The sequence below is a fragment of the Nomascus leucogenys genome, chromosome 10 (assembly GCF_006542625.1).
Source record: "Nomascus leucogenys isolate Asia chromosome 10, Asia_NLE_v1, whole genome shotgun sequence".
NCBI classification, from domain to species: domain Eukaryota; kingdom Metazoa; phylum Chordata; class Mammalia; order Primates; family Hylobatidae; genus Nomascus; species Nomascus leucogenys.
In genome coordinates, this window is record NC_044390.1 from 76,242,653 (window position 1) to 76,255,649 (window position 12,997).

A 12,997-nucleotide genomic window follows, 5' to 3' on the forward strand; every position below is an offset into this window, starting at 1 on the left:
CAGAGTTCAGGTGGGGTCCACACCCTTCCCAACCCGTGCCCACCTTGGTCAAGCCGTTTGCTGATGCCAATGCTTCAAGGGTGGCTATGCACAAAAGGAGAAGATACAAGCCTTCTCAGAAGCTAGCTTGCTTGCTTGCTTCCTTCCTTCCTTCCTTCCTTCCTTCCTTCCTTCCTTCCTTCCTTCCCTCCTTCCTCCTTCCCTCCTTCCCTCCTTCCCTCCTTTCAAAATCATTCCTTGAGGCTGGGCACAGTGGCTCATGCCTGTAATCCCAGCACTTTGGGAGGCCAAGGCAGGCAGATCACTTGAGGTCGGGAGTTTAAGACTAGCCTGGCCAACATGGTGAAACTCCGTTTCTACTAAAAATACAAAAATTCACCAGGCATGCAGGTGTGTGCCTGTAATCCCAGCTGCTCGGAAGGCTGAGGTGGGAGAATCTCTTGAACCAAGGAGGTTGAGGTTGCAGTGAGCTGAGATCACGTCACTGCACTCCAGCCTGGGTGACAGGGTGAGACCTTGTCTCAAAACAGAAAAAAAGGAAAGAAATAATTCCTTGTGCATCTACTGCATGCACAGGGCTCGATGCCATGAAACTGACTTTCTAGAAGACCTCAGCCTAGCTGGGGAAGATGACCTTGTGTGTAGTTATAATTTAAGCTGAATGAGCCAAGGCTGGCAAGAGCCACAAGTGATGATGGTAGTCTAGAGGGAGGGGCAGTTCTCTCTGCCTCCTGAAGAGACATTGATTCATTCATTCATTTTTTTTTTTTTTTGCCATTTTTTTTTTTTTGAGACAGAGTCTTACTCTGTCACTCTGTTAGCTGAGTGTACTGGTAAGATCATAGCTCACTGCAACCTCAAACTCCTGGGCTCAAGCAATCCTCCCACCTCAGTGCACTCCACTCCTGGGCAGCTGGGACTACAGGTGTGCACCACCACACCTAGCTAATTTTTAAATTTTTTATAGAAATGAGAATCTCACCATATTGCCCAGGCTGGTCTCCAACTCCTGGACTCAATCGATCCTCGGTCTCCCAAAGTGCTGGGATTATAGGCAAGAGCCACCACACCCAGCCCATTCATTCATTCATTCATTCAGCAGGTAACTGACAACTGAAAAACCAGCCTTACCCCAGTGATGCCTGAAAAGCAGAAACTCAAACACTCTAAAGGTCTCCATCAATTTGATTGTTGGAAATGAATGCCTATAGGTTCATAACAGGTGGGACTATCCCAGTGGCTGCAGTCAGTGGCTTTGTTGTTGATGTTGCTGTTATCCACCTTCTCTGCCACTCCCAAATTACAAATGGAATACAGCACTTCCAGGTAGAAAATTTGGGAAATATAGGAGAACAGAGAGAAGAAAAGAGCCACCAACCAAAACTTCACCAGCCAGAGGGAAACCTCTGTTCTCATTGTTCTACTTCTTCCTTCCAGTGTGTTTTTCTCCTCTGGAGTGAAGTTTTATTGGCTATTCTTTTAAACATCTCCTGTACTCTCTCCCAAATTAGAAAAATCTAGAGGTGGTCTTCCATACACCTCTATGTTAGCAGTGAGCTTGGTTTTTTTTTTTTTTTTTTTTGAGACGGAGTCTTGCTCTGTCCCCCAGGGTGGAGTGCAGTGGCGCGATCTCGGCTCACTGCAAGCTCCGCCTCCCAGGTTCAAGCCATTCTCCTGCCTCAGCCTCTCCAAGTAGCTGGGACTACAGGTGCCCGCCAACACGCCCGGCTAATTTTTTGTATTTTTAGTAAAGACGGGGTTTCACCGTGTTAGCCTGGATGGTCTCGATCTCCTGACCTCGTGATCCGCCCGCCTCAGCCTCCCAAAGTGCTGGGATTACAGGCTTGAGCCACCGCGCCCGGCAATGAGCTTGGTTTTAACCCTGGTAGCTAGAAGTAGAAGACAGAGAAAAAGGAGGAGGAAAGTATTCCATATACTGAAACTTTTCAGGGGAAGAGTATTTGAGTTTCTAGAAGGGTTAAGGGAAGAGAAAGTCTCAGAATCTAGTACAAAGAGCACAGTCTGTGGAGTCAGCTGGAGTAGGGTTCAACCTTTGGCTCTGCCACCCCCTACTGTGTGACGTTGGGCATGACCCTTCACCTCTCCAGGCCCCAGTACCTCTTTAAAATGTGGAAGGGATTAAATGGGATAATGTAGGCAGGCATGGTGGCTCACACCTGTAATTCCAGCACTTTGGGAGGATAAGGCAGGAGGATCGCTTGAGGCCAGGAGTTCAAGACCAGCCTGGGCAACATAGTGAGCCCTCATCTCTAAAAAAAAAAAATTAAGAATTTGTCAGACATTGTGGCGCATACCTATAGTTCCAGCTACTTGAGAGGCTGAAGCGGGAGGGTCACTTGAGCCCAGAAGTTTGTGGTTACAGTGAGCTATAATTGTGCCACTGCACTCCAGCCTGGGCAACAGAGCAAGACTCTGTCTCAAAACAAAAAAACAAAAAAGAATGTATCAAACCAACAAACTTATAACATGATTATTATTATTACTATTTCCTGAGTCTTGGATGCCAAAATAGTCGTGAAGATTAAATGAACTAATATTTCTCAGGTACTTGGCAAGAGAATAAAGCATCCATATTTGGTAGATTATAAGTAGAAAGGGGGGCAAGTCTCCCACCTTTCCACCCACTGTCTTCCTGCCACCATTTTGAGGGGTCTTTACTGGTTTGAGCTTAAACCATGGCTTTTCTGAGCGGGTACATTTCTAAAGGCGAAAACTATCTCTCTCTCTCTTTCTTTCTTCTTTTTTTATTTTTTTTGGACAGAGTCTCACTCTGTCACCCAGGCTGGAGTGCAGTGGCGTGATCTTGGCTCACAGCAACCTCTGCCTCCCGGGTTCAAGCAATTCTCCTGCTTCAGCCTCCCAAGTAGCTGGAATTACAGGCGTGTGCCACCACACCTGGCTAATTTTTGTATTTTTAGTAGAGATGGAGTTTCACCATGCTGGCCAGTCTGGTCTTGAACTCCTGACCTCAAGTGATCCGCCCACCTTGGCCTCCCAAAGTGCTGGAATTACAGGCATGAGCCATCACGTCTAGCCTACTTAACTATCTTTCATAGGGAAAATGAAACCAAAATGTTGAGTGAATTTCCTGCCCTCGTGTCTTCATGGCATAGAAACCTAACATTGTAGATAAATCTTTTATCCTTACTTTGTCCCAGCAAACAGCTGGCAGGAGGGACAGAGGGATCTTGGAAAGGCAGTGAATGTGGAGCTGAATGACATTATAGGATTGTGGGCAATTCGAAGGGCTATGATACAGTGAATGAAGGAGTGATGTGCTGCATGAACTTGGGTGAGTGCCTTCCCCTCTCTGAGCTTCCAATTTCTCATCTTTAGAATGAGGAGGCTGAGGCTGGGCCTGGTGGCTCACACCTGTAATTCCAGCACTTTGGGTGGCCGAGGTGGGTGGATCGCTTGAGCTCAGGAGTTCAAGACCAGCTTGGGCAACATGGCAAAACCCCATCTGTAAAAAAAATATAAAAATTAGCCAGTTGTGGTGGTGTGCACCTGTAGTCCCAGCTACTAGGGAGGCTGAGGTGGGAGAATCACTTAAGCCCAGGAGGCAGAGGTTGCAGTGAGCTGAGATTGCCCCACTGCATCCCAGCCTGGGTGACACAGGCAGACCCTGTCTCAAAAAAAAAAAAAAAAAAAAAAGAATGAGGAGGCTGCACCAGACTCCTGAGATGTGACCTGTAGCCCTAAAGCTCACTGACATACAGTTAGTTCTTTTGTCCCCAGTATGTGTGCATTTTCAGAGTTGAGAATTTAGAATTTTAGCATCCAGGGGCAATGTGGGTGGTTCTGCTGGCACCTCCCGAGACACTGGCATTTCCTCGAGGAACATTCCCGGCCCCAGAATCAGGGGCTTCTGACAGAGGAGACTCATGTGTGTTTGTTGTTTCTAATGAACTGTAGTGAGAATCCCACATCAAAGAATCTTCAGGGAGTCAAGCCTTAGACATGTGTGCTGGTGCCTGCTGCCTCTGGTGTTTGGCTGGATGAAAAAATTATGTCCAAACCTGGGTGTTCTAGCCTCTTGGAAACAACACATATCAAAGTGAGGCTGAGGCCCAGCATGGTGACTCACGCATTTGGGGAGACTGAGGTGGGAGGATCCCTTGAGCCCAGAAGTTTGAGAGCAGCCTGGGCAACATAATGAGACCCTGTCTACAAAAAGTAAAAATAAAAATAAAGGCCGGGCGCGGTGGCTCACGCTTGTAATCCCAGCACTTTGGGAGGCCGAGGCGGGCGGATCACGAGGTCAGGAGATCGAGACCACGATGAAACCCCGTCTCTACTAAAAAAGATACAAAAAATTAGCCGGGCGTGGTGGCGGGCGCCTGTAGTCCCAGCTACTCAGAGAGGCTGAGACAGGAGAATGGCGTGAACCGGGGAGGCGGAGCTTGCAGTGAGCCGAGATTGCGCCACTGCACTCCAGCCTGGGCGACAGAGCGAGACTCCGTCTCAAAAAAAAAATAAAATAAAATAAAAAAATAAAAAATAAAAATAAAAAATAAAATGAGGCCAGGTAAGGTGGCTCACACCTGTAATCCTAGTACTTTGGGAGGCTGAGGTGGGTGGATTGCCTGAGCTCAGTTCAAGATCAGCCTGGGCAACATGGTGAAACCCCATCTCTGTTAAACTACAAAAATTTAGCCAGGCATGGTAGTGCACGCCTATAGTCCCAGCTACTCAGGAGGCTGAAGTGGGAGAATCGCCTGAACTCAGGCGGTGGAGGTTGCAGTGAGCTGAGATCATGCCACTACACTCCAGCATGGGCAACAGAGTGAGACTCTGTCTCAATAAATAAATAAATAAAATAAAATGGGGCTGAGCATTCTATTATCTTGTAGAGCTTTTGGCTTTGGATTTTGGCATCTTTGGGACCCTTGGTAGCCTGGTGTTTGCTGGTTACCCATTGACTCTTTTGCACACATACAGGCAGTGTAGTAATACCTCTTCCCTGGTGTCCACAGGTCAACACCCAAGCAGTTTTTGGGTGTGGCCCATGGAAGATGGTGTCAAAAGACAAAATCACAGCAAATTTGATTTAAAACTCGAATTGGCTTTTATTTACAATTCTAGAATCATGCAGCACCTCATTGTGTAAAATAAAATGGGTCTTCCGAAGAGCTGAGCAGAGAGGAGCTTGGCTTTATAGACAGAACAGGGCTGAAGAAAGCAGAAACAAGGGACAAAGGGAAGCTTCATAGTTTCTTTCTTTCTTTTTCTTTTTCTTTTTTCTTTTTTTTTTTTTTTGAGACAGAGTCTTGCTCTGTCACCCACGCTGGAGGCTGGAGTGCAGTGGCACAATCTCGGCTCACTGCAACCTCTGCCTCCCGGGTTCAAGCGATTCTTCTGCCTCAGCCTCCTGAGTATCTGGGACTACAGGCACATGCCACCATGCCTGGCTAATTTTTTGTATTTTTAGTAGAGATGGGGTTTCACCATGTTAGCTAGGCTGGTCTCCATCTCCTGACCTCGTGATCCACCTGCCTAGGCCTCCCAAAGTGCTGGGATTACAGGCATGAGCCACTGCGCCCGGCCCGCTTCATAGTTTCAAAGTGACTTTCCTTACAGGGTTAAAACAAACACAACTTTCTTATCATGTTGGCTCAGGTACACTGGACCCCTTCTGATTGGTTGCTATGAATCTCCTGTTTTTTGGAAAACTGGTCAGTTTCAAAGTTCAGATTGATTGCAAGGCAGTTGGCCAGGAGTGATCCATTTTGGTTTGGTCTGTTGGGGCTAAGCACAGGAGCTCAGTTCAAAATCATGGCCTCCCATATATTAAAATTTTGTTTTAATTTTTTAGATTTGGGGGGTACAAGTGCAGTTTTGTCACTTGGATGTATTTCCCAGTGGTGAAGCCTGGGCTTTTACGTAGCCATTGCTTGCATAGTGTACATTGTATCTATTAGGTAATTTCTCATTCCTCATCCCTTCCCACCATGCCACCTTTCCGAATCTCTAGTATCTATTATTCTACTCTTTCTGTCCATGCGTACGCTTTATTTAGCTCCACTTAAAAAGTGAGAACAAGCATAAATTATATTTAAGGGTAGTGCATGCAGGCCAGCCAGCCAGTTGCCTGTAACCAGCTGGAGCATTGAGGAAATGAAGCCTGACCCAAAAAGGCAAATACAGTGAGCAAGAATCCCTGTTAGTTAAATCCAGGAACTCCTTCTGAAAAAAATATATTATTTTTCTTGAGGCCAGGCACGGCGGGTCACACCTGTAATCCCAGCACTTTGGGAGGCCAAGGCGGGCAGATCCCAAGGTCAGGAGTTTGAGACCAGCCTGGCCAACATGGCAAAACCCCATCTCTACTAAAAAAAAAATACAAAAATTAGCTGGGTGTGGTGGCAGGTGCCTGTAATCTCAGCTCTTCAGGAGGCTGAGGTAGGAGAATCGCTTGAACCTGAGAGGCAGAGGTTGCAGTGAGCTGAGACCACGCCACTACACTCCAGTCTAGGCGACAGAGTGAGACTCTGACTCGAAAAAAAATTATTATTATTTTTCTTGATAAGTTGCTAAATAATCTGTACCCTCTGGCAAATCTTCTAACCGTTTGAGGACGTGTTTCTGCAAAATGGAAGCAGGGGCTAGAGGTTTAAGCTAGTCCTTCCAGACAGGACCCAACCCTTGCCCCATTTCCAAGACAAACAACTAAGACCTGGGAGAAGAGGCCAGGGGTGTTTATTCGAGGGTTCTGACTCATGTGGAAGCCACAGTGAAGGAGTGACTTGTATTTGTGGATCTGCTTCTGCTCTCTGCAGTTTCCTTGGGCAGTCACTTCACTGCTGCTCTGCCCTGGAAGGCCACTTCCTACATTCGCCTCTTCCTGCCAGGCCAGTAGCTGGGAGACTGGCAAGGCACGGATGCAAAATGCTTGTGTTAAGTCTGTGGTTTGGGAGGAAGCTCTTTCTGAAGCAGTCTTCAAGGGGCCGTCTCCTTCCTGAGGTGCCCATAGCATCCCAGAGTTCTCACAATTGTGTTTCCGTTTTGGGACTTTGCACTGGCTGTTCCCTCTGAACTGAAACACTCTCTTTCTCCCAACCCCTGAACCCAGACCTCCCACCAGGGCCAGCTTCACAGGCATGCCCTGTGCTTCAAGGGACCCCGTACTTGTTTTGACGCTCTGTTGTCGCCGTCTTGAGATTCTTTTTTATTTTGTTTTTTGAGACATGATCTTGCTCTGATACCCAGGCTGGAGTGCAGTAGCATGGTCATGGCTCACTGCAGCCTTGACTTCCTGGGCTCAAGTGATCCTCCCATCTCAGCCTCCCGAGTAGCTGGGACTACAGGCACGTGCCACCACAGCTGGCTAATTTTTTTATTTTTGGTAAAGATGAGGTTTTGCCATTTTGCTCAGGCTGGTCGGAAACTCATGAGCTCAAGCAATCTGCCCACCTCGGCCTCCCAAAGTACTGGGATTACAGGCATAAGCCACTGCACCCAGCCCCAAATTCACAATAATTTTTCAACAAGGGGCTCTGTGTTTTCATTTTGCACTGGGTCCTGCAAATTCTGTAGTCGGTCCTGCCTCTACTGCTAGCTCTTTGCCCATCAGAGTCGCTTCCTCAAAGGGCCTTCCCTGTCCCCTACTCACATTTAAAATATCTACCCCCAATCACCTTCAGTATCTTTATCAATCACCCTGATTAGTTGTCTTTGCAACATTTAATTATTTCTTGAGATTATGTCTGTTTTTGTTTGTTTGTTTGTTTTGACACAGAGTCTCACTCTGTCACCCAGGCTGGAGTGCTGTGGTGCGATCTCAGCTCACTGCAACCTTCACCCCTCGGGCTCAAGCAATCCTCCCACATCAGCCTCCTGAGAAGCTGGGACTACAGGCATGCATCACCATGCCTGGCTATTTTTTTTTTTTTTTTTTTTTTTTTAGTATTTTTAGTAGAGGCTGGGTTTCACCATGTTGGCTAGGCTGGTCTTGAACTCCTGAGTTCAAGCAATCCACCCACCTCAGCCTCCCAAAGGGCTGGGATTACAGGTGTGAGCCTCCACAACCGGCTCCTAAAAGATTACGACTTTTTTTTTTTTATGATCTACTTGGTTATTACCTGTCTCCCTACACTGGAAAGCAAATTCCTTGGGCAGGGCCATAGTTACAGTGGTCTCTGTTTTCCCCCACTGCCTAGGCTGGTGCTGGCTCATGGTAGGCTTTGAATATCTGCTAAATACATGAATGAAATGAGCTGCAACAAGCTTGCCAAAGACAGAATTCTGCATTACAGGGGAATGCAAAACACATGATGAATGAGTGCGGGAATGGATGAATGAATGAATGGAGTAATTAATTAATTAACAGGTGAATAGGCATTTTATATTTGTTGCTCTTTAGCAGCAGTAAATTTTTGTTTTCATAAAATTCTTTCTGCTTATATCTTGTGACTTTGGAGACTAGTTCTGGGGTGAAACTCCAATTTTAAATTTTTCTTCTGTCTTTGATAGGATCATGCAAACTCAACCTTTCTCTCCTTTCTCCCAGCTGGCTAGGGCTGGCTGAGAATATGAATCCAATGACCTCGTGCAGTGTGTTAAGCTCTCTCCTCCCATCTCCTCCCCTTTGGGTTGATCTCAGGGCAGGGATTAGAACTTGGCCTTTCCTTGGACTTGGAAACAGTCCCCGGTGGTTGGAAATCCCATGCAACACTTAGAAACAGAGCTAATGAGAACATTACATGATGTGGCAAAATCACTGCCTACATGCTCTGAAATGAGCATGGTTACAAGAACCTCCTGTTCCGTGTGATCCCATTTTGTTGGACAAATAGCATGTGGTTAGTGCATAGTGGGCCTATGATAAGACACTCAGGTTCAAAGCCACCTCTTCCTAGCTTGTACCCCTACTTAGTATGACCCTGTGGGGTGCACATGTGGACTGAATGGAATGGGACAGGTTCAGGATTGCTGAGATTGCAGCTGGAATCCTGAAACTTAAAGCTATGAAATTGAAGTTCATAAATTAGTGGTGAACTCATTTGGCAGCAAAACCTGTCCTGAATTGATGTGAAGTTATGTATAGTAATTATCCTATTCTGCTGCTGAAATATTAATATGATAATGTGGAACCGAAAGTTTTACCTTCCTAAAAACAATAATTTCCAAGTTCCAAAGCACATCAGGCCCTGGGAATTTCAGATAAGGGATTATGGGCTATATATAATATGCTTAGAATAGTTCCTGGCATATAGTAAGCATAAAAAATGCTTCTGCTTAGTAAATGTGCCTAACAAATGCGTGTGTGTTTGTATGTGTATGTGTTTGTATGTGTGTGACTTAGAGAGACTGTAAAGAGTGTTTCCAAATAGTAAATAATCATTTTTATGTGGTATGATTAGGAGCGATTTAAATTTTCTTCTGCATTTTCTAACTTTCTGCTCTAAATATCATTTTATAATGCATTTTAACAATGTATAATAATAAAACAGTATAAAAATACTGGGAGAAAGAGTAAACCAATCATCTCACTTCCTAGATAGGAAGCTGAAGCCCAGAGAGATTCCAGGCCTCTCAGCAAGGTAATCAGAGGCCCAGAGCACCATTTGAACCCAGACCCTCATTAGATGTGGATGTGAAATCAGTCAACGAACTGCTAGTATTAGTGTCACTGCCTAACCTTCCCCCAGCGGGTAAGAGGCTTGGACTCCAGGACGGGCACCTCCGTCCTCCTCCTAACTTGTTCTTTCTGTTAGTGGGAAGGGTTGGGGGATTGGGGTAGTTTATGGATAACCTTTAAGTTGTGCGAGCTTGAGGACATCATCTACCTTCTTAGGGGCCAGATTGGACACTCTGAGGTTCTTTGTGGCTCTAACAGTTGGTGGCTTTATTCCTTTATATGTGGAGGAATGGACAGTAGGGAGGGGGCTGGGAGATAGAGAAGGAGAGTAGCTGGAAAATGGGGGAAAAGTTTATTAACTTACAGGCAGGCTGAAGCAGGAGGATCGTTTGAGCCCAGGAGTTTGAGGCTGCAGTGAGCTATGATTGTGCCAATGTACCCCAGCCTGAGCAACAGAGCAAGACCCTATCTCTCTTAAGAAAATTGTTAATTTAGAACCATTTTCTCCCTGGTAAGTGACCACAGATAGTCTGGGTTCTAGGCAAGAGAGAGGACACCCTAAGGGATGAAATGGTAGGTGGGGAAGCCAAGGTTTGTCCCATCCATTTGTTGGCCCAGGAACAGTTATTGCAACTGTGCTGGGTGCCAGACACTCAGTTGGCACTACGGATGCAAAGATGGTGAGATACAGCCTCTGTCCTTAGGGAGGCGAGGGCAAGGGGTCTGAGAGCCCACAGGCCAGGGCATTCCCCATCATTTTTACAGAGAGAGCTGTGGAATAGTTAAGAGCACAACATGCTGGTGGCTGAGGCTGGAGGCTGGTGTGCTGGCTTCTCCACCTAGCCATCATGTGACTTGGGGCCAAGTTCTGTGACTTTCTGTGCCTCAGTTTCCTCTGAAATGAAGTCATAGTGTTACCTCCCTCACAGGGTTGGGATCAGGCTTCATTGAGTTGCTGTGTGCACAGCACTCAAAGCAGCACCCATGGTGCGATCATGGTCATTAGATCCAGTGCACGGCATAAGAGCCCAGGACCCACAATCAGGTCTGGATTCAGACCTCTCCTGTTATGTCTCTGAGCTGCAATTTCCTGCTCTGTTGAGGCAGGATAATACTAGTGCCTACTTTAGAAGATTGTTGAGGTCAAGTGGGAGCAAGTGCTGGGGGTGGACGGCCCAGAGGTGGTTCAGTAGCCATTAGTTGGGTGGGCTTCTTCCAAAGTTCTTTCCTGTGCTCATGGTTATTCCCAAGCCCTGGCCGGGCTTACACCTTGAAGGTGTAGTAACCTGTGTCCACGGAGGAGGAAGAGGATTGAAAAGGCAGGTGAAGTGTCCCGATAAAAGGATAAAGTCCAAAACAGCAGATGGGTGCTGAAGTGTTCCTTCCTGCCACCATTTACGACCATGTTGGGATCACTGAGGTAAGAACAGTTTAGCAAGGCAGACCTCAGATCCCAGGAAGGCAAATGAGGCTCTGTGGGGTCTGGACATACAGAGGGGGGCCTGCAGGCAAAGGTAGGTGAAGGAATACCAGGAAAAGGAGCTGACACGAGGGACCTGGCATCGCCCCCACTTTCCCAGATAGCAGACTGGGTGGGGCTTGCAGTGCAGCCTCCCAGCTGCTTGTTCGTCATCCCAGCCCACACCTCTTATCAGCTCCAAGCAAGGAGCAGGTCAGGAAACTAAACTGTCTATGCATAGTTTTATGCGCCCCTGAGTGAAATGCCAAGGATCTTTCTGTAATGTTTAATTTATTCATTTATTGACTTAGAAAGGGGCTGGGAGAAACTCTCTTTTCAAGTCTCTTTAGCTCCTAAAATGTTTACTTTTTCTTTTTCTTTCTTTTTTTGTTTTTTTGTTTTTTTTTTTTGAGATGGAGTCTCGCTCTGTAGCTCAGGCTGGAGTGCAGTGGCACAATTTCAGCTCACTGCAACCTCTACCGCCCGGGTCCTGGTTCAAGCAATTCTCCTGCCTCAGCCTCCCGAGTAGCTGGGATTACAGGCACGTACCACCATGCCCAGCTAATTTTTGTATTTTTAATTGAGACAGCATTTCACCATTTTGTCCAGGCTGGTCTTGAACTCCTGACCTCGTGATCTGCCCTCCTTGGCCTCCCAAAGTGCTGGGATTACAGGCGTGAGCCACTGCGCCCGGCCTCCTAAAATGTTTTCTAGGAGCTTGGGGGAAAGAGGATCCCTGTCTTTGAGTTGTTCTTGTATTAAGTTAATACAAGGTACAGAGCAACTAACCATTCATACATTCCCCTCCCCCTTAAGCATCATTGCCCTATTTTAGAAAAATCATTCACTTCTGCTCTATACTTAATGTAACACAGTCCCCCTCACCCCATATATTGAAAGAGATTATTTCATTTTGCTTTTCTGCAAAAATGAAGGCAAATTATATGTGGATAATTTTATAGTTGAGGAAGTGGAGAGAAGGGATTTACTTAAGGTCATCCGTGAGGGGAAAGGTAAGTTCAAGCCCATGGATGGCACAGTCTTTCTACCACGCTGCTGGCCACGTGCATGTGGATTTTCTTGTTGATTTTGTGTGTGTATTGTTCGTTGACCTGGGTTTTCCCTCTGCAATACCAGCAAGTAAAATTGAGCTTCTAGTAAGTCTGAGAGGAAAGGCTTAATGCATGAGACAGCAACTACCGCCATGCTTGAACTGTTTCATCAAAAAGCACAACTATGGATGTTTGTATAAAGGTGGTGTTGTGCTTGGAGGTGGATATTAGGTTGGTGCAAAAGTAATCGTGGTTTTTGCAATCCCTTTTAATGGCAGAAACTGCAATTAGCTTTGCACCAACTGAATATTATTCATTTCTTTTCGTCTTCTGTTCCCTAATAATGCGATTAGAGAAAAATGCAAGGTCATGATCACTGTGATGAAATGATGAGCCCACCCATCTAAGTGAAATCCCTTATTTGAGACCCTGGGTCATAGTGAGATGTGTGAGGCTGTCTTTCAGGCTGTATTAGCAGAGAAGTGAGAATATCTATACAGTGTTTAAGTAGTGTTGGGGTTTTTGCAATAGAGAATAAAAATCTAGAGCAATACAAGTATGCTGGCAAGCAGTTCTCTTCTGCATGATCCTAACTGACTTTGGTAGGGTTGAGGTGTTTTGAAATATCTTCATTTCTTGATTTTCATTGCTTTCCCTATTTTGAGGTGGTTAGATTTACACTGGGGACATTTGGGGGATGAATACTTGTTGGTTTTGGTTTGAAACTCTAAAAATCGGGATATAGTGGGTTACTTCTTTGGAGGAGGCGAAGACAAGGCTGTAAACACCTTCCCAGAAACTTGAAGTTCAACTGAGAATTTTGTTTATCTGTTTTTTTTCTTAAACCTGTTGTTGAAATGTTATTTAATATATGGTCAGAGCATA

The 12,997-nt window shown here is 46.0% G+C and overlaps 1 protein-coding gene across 1 annotated transcript in view; it reads left to right on the forward strand.

The window, feature by feature from the left end:
- Positions 1-12,997, forward strand: part of ACACB (acetyl-CoA carboxylase beta) — a 157,923-nt gene that overhangs the window by 28,441 nt on the left and 116,485 nt on the right. The gene's annotated exons all lie outside the window — the stretch shown is intronic.